The following is a 4,171-nucleotide window of genomic DNA, read 5'->3' as shown; positions in this document are numbered from 1 at the left end:
ACTTGCAATTTAATAAACTGCAGTTCAAAATCCTTTTTCCACTTGCAATTTAATAAACTGCAGTTGGGAAAATCCTTTTTCCACCTGCAATTTAATAAACTGCAGTTCAAAGTCCTTTTTCCACTTGCAATTTAATAAACTGCAGTTCAAAATCCCTTTTCCACTTGCAATTTAATAAACTGCAGTTCAAAATCCATTTCCCTTTCCTGTTCGCTCCGGGATTAGCTGCTGGATTAGCTCCTGGATTAGCTCTTCGATTAACAACTTGCTGGAGGCTATTCAAATTAGCCACACCGTGGGATGTAAGGAGCTCTCTGATTGGTTGGTCAGACACAGGCTGTCTGCCAGCCTGGATTTTCTAGCTCATAGCTTCTCCCTGCTAGGAAGCGTGTGTGCTTGTACAAAGGCCGTTCAGCGTCGGGATTTACACTCGGCTCGACACGGATAAGTGAAGAATGAAGGGACCCTGCAGCGAAACGGAGAGCCAACCTCTGACTGAGTGCCTGTCTACACATTCTGACCACCTGTTGAAGGTAAGGTGCTAACGTGGCTAACGCTAGCATCACCGCACGTAGCCCCGTTATTTTAAGATCATCTTAGCTAATGAAAGTTTTACGTCGCAGCTGTACGAGCTCGCTACGTGTTTTGTAAGCTGCTGTGCTCTTCACAAATAAAGCTGGAAGCAGCTCAGACTGTTAGAACCAGCACTGAGGCCTGTTACATTTATACAGTGTTAGAGCAATGGCTGCAACCTACAGCCTTTAAACTAGCGATTACAATGCTGACAGTAAACTCGTCAGTCCAGATGTTACCACATTACTCTATGGTACTTAGAGTTAAAACAACTGAGACAGGCTGGTTAAAATAACAGCTGTCAGTTCTCTCATTCAACATATAAAGACTGGAGATCACACTACTGATTTCAGTTCATTTAATATGTGAGTGCACAGATTCATTCTCAACTGGACATAAATGATGATCAAAGGTTGTTTAAATGATGAATTCATCAAATCCCAGCCTCTAACACAGTGCGCTGAATCTTAGCTTTGAATGTCCAGTATATTCTAATCAGTGCAATGTAAGCATTCACCGAACCTATAGTATCTACACCTGTGTGGCAAATGTGTGGTAAAGATACAGATAATGAAATTTAATTATTAATACAATATACATCATGAAAAATGAAAGCTGAAATTGATTCAGTTTAGTACTTTTCTCTGTATGCTCTGTGATTATAAAGGCCTTAAATTCTGTGATATATACTGTAAATGATTTTCACAGAGGTCTTAAAGTACTTAAATCACTGCTGATAGTCTGGTTGTTTATATTTTCACGTTTTTGTGTCTGTAGGGCTGTTTGATGACGATTTGGACTCCTCTGGGAGATGAGGACACACCCACATCTGTTCCATACTGCAGCCATTGATGGTGTTACAGCTCTGAGTCAGCTTTGGGCCATCAGACGCACACACTGGAAAACCAGCACCTGGACTTCATGCAGGAGAGACGGCCTCAGTGATGGACTCTGCATCCTCTACTTTACCTCTAATCTCTTTCTTCTTTAACACACAATTAAAATCACTCCAAAAGAGTGTAAACTTACTGAGGAAGTCTCTAACTTGTACACATTTGTACTTTTACTTGTTTTATGAGTTATTTTTAAGAAGAGTAAAGTTATTCACATAAAGTTGTTATTCTTCTGTATTTATTCTTTTGTATCATGTACCACAGTCATACTGAACTTTACAGACCTGGTGAATTGGAGAAAACAAAGATCACACACACACACATATCATTCAGCTTCAGCAGTATTTCTATTCATCTTATGAATTCCAGTCTAATGTCAATTCACTGAGTTCAGTTTTGGTCTTAAACTCCAGAGAATACCACCTGGTTCAACAATCTTTTTATCTGATTATTGGCAAAATGTTTTCTTCTTTCAGAAAACATTCTTCTGAAAGAAGAAAACATTTTGGGCTCAATTTCAGCCTCAGGCAAAATTGAGCCCAAAGAAACAACAACAAAGTTTAGTTCCTCTGGATTTCCATGGAAAATTGTTTTATCACTCATCCAGGTGACTTCTCCAGTGTCACGGATGAGTGATGAATGTATCTCCCACTGGAAACCATTGTGTCCAGTTAAAGTCAATCGACTTTTTTTAAGGACAGTTGTTAGATGCTGTGGTCATGAGGACAATGGGTTTTAACTTGCAGCACAACACAAAGCTGCCATACTGGATCAACGATCAAAACACTTAATTGAGCAGAATTAAGGCAAAATGTAATATCCTCATATGATGACACATCACACATGATCCAGCATTGTTCTAAGAATGCAAACTTTATTATTGGAAGTTTCCACAGCTGCCAGAAAGGGACAGATTTCTGGCTGGTCCTTAATGAGTGGTCGTTGCTCTCTCGTTTTCTCTGGAATTGCTGCACAGAGGATGTAACACCCATGATAAGCGCTGAGGTGTGTGTCCTTGTCAGAAATCAGCAATACTCAGCTTCCAGGTAAGGAAAAGTGGAACCAGAAGATATTCAAATGCATCTCTCCACAGCTGCTGATGAATTCTACAAAAAACAAAGTTTGTTAAAAACATTTGCAGGTGAATCACCACTGATTTATCAGTGACATCCATTTACTCAAAAATTACTGACAAGTGGATAACTAGGATATATAATATATATATATATATATATATATATATATAGATATAATTTCAAAAATGTCCTGTACAAAATGGAACTGTATATGACAAATGTGGTGTGGTGCTTGTGGAATTTTTAACAAGGACCCTACAAAACTTTACAGTACTCATACTGCCAAACTTTTGACAGCTAGGTGTGCAGTAGGGCTGGGTATCGTCACTGATTTCTAGAATCGATTCATTTCCGATTCACAAGGTCCCGAATCGAATCGATCCACGATTTGATTAAATTCGATTTGAATCTGGGAAATTTTGACAGTCAGAAATATTATAATTCAGATTTCATTGACATATTTTTGTATCTATAAAAAGGAAGCTGACACACGCAAGACTTTATCAAAGGTGTGAGCGTCACAGCAGATGCCTTTGTGTCAAAGTAGCTGAAGATAAAACAGAAAAACATGAAGGTGATTTTCCTGGCCTGGGATTTTATAAACATATTCTGCAGTACATCAAAAACGAAAGAAAACCATTAATCAACATATGAACGTTACCTCTGACGTTACAGCGGTTTTATTAGAGACACGGCTAAGCGTTTGCATTTTGCATAATTTTAAAAAGTTTAAATTTGTTCAGTATTGAACGGCAGAAATTAGGTTTTCTTTTCGGAAGTATGTAAAACGAAAAAAAAGAAAAGAAAAAAAAAAACAGCGGCCGACAACGCTGTAAACAACAGTAGAGTTGCACGTAACAAGCAAGCGAATAATGCAGAAAACAGTACAGAGAGAGAGAGAGAGCTGTGCATGAAGTGTGATTTTATCGTGGGTGAAGCAAAACAGTAAAAGTCAGAAGGAATTCATGACGATGTTTACGTGAAGCGTAGTTTGGATCTTCTTTTGCTGCTGGTTCAGTCAATATTGTTTGGAGAGAGATAAAACTAACAGCTTTAGAATCAGCGCAAAAAGGGCGTGAACACAAAGTGCTACCCGCCGAAATATCAGAATCAGGGAGCTGTCGGCTTTCAGCACCGACCGTGTCCATGCAGTTGTTGTGCCAGAAAGTGATTGCCGTCCGCGGGAACGCGCGCAGACGCTTAAAGCTGCAGCGCCCGTCGGGTGAGAAAGGCGACATCTCACTGATTCTGATCCGCGGGTCCGCGCTGTGTGTTTACGTCCTTGTGCAGAATCCGTGTACCTGCTCTCATTTACCGTCTTTGCTGTTTGGTGGTTGTTGAAATTTTGTGAGGTTTCACCTGAGATTCTGGCGTTTCGGGCAAAATAAATTTATATTAAAAAATCGATTCAGGATTTTAATGAATTGATTTCACGTTATCCAAGCCAGGCGATTTTAATCGATGAATCGATTATTAAAACCCACCCCTAATGTGCAGTTCCTGCTTTAAATGCATTCAAAATCTAAGTGATAAGAGGCCAGAAATGTTTGAACTCGCTTATGAACCTACATCACTGAGGCCGTCTCTCCTGCATGAAGTCCAGGTGCTGGTTTTCCAGTGTGTGCGTCT

General features: G+C 39.6%; 1 long non-coding RNA gene across 1 annotated transcript; it reads right to left on the bottom strand.

Moving 5' to 3' along the window:
• Positions 1 to 2,310: 2,310 nt before the first annotated feature.
• On the bottom strand, positions 2,311 to 4,171 carry LOC109198974 (uncharacterized). The gene is made up of 2 exons (XR_002059491.2): positions 4,112 to 4,171; positions 2,311 to 2,572 (listed from the first exon to the last, which is right to left on the bottom strand). It is a non-coding gene; the product is annotated as an uncharacterized LOC109198974 (long non-coding RNA).

This window comes from Oreochromis niloticus, linkage group LG3, assembly GCF_001858045.2.
Source record: "Oreochromis niloticus isolate F11D_XX linkage group LG3, O_niloticus_UMD_NMBU, whole genome shotgun sequence".
In the NCBI taxonomy this organism is placed as follows: Eukaryota; Metazoa; Chordata; class Actinopteri; order Cichliformes; family Cichlidae; genus Oreochromis; species Oreochromis niloticus.
This window is presented reverse-complemented; position numbering and strand designations above follow the sequence as displayed.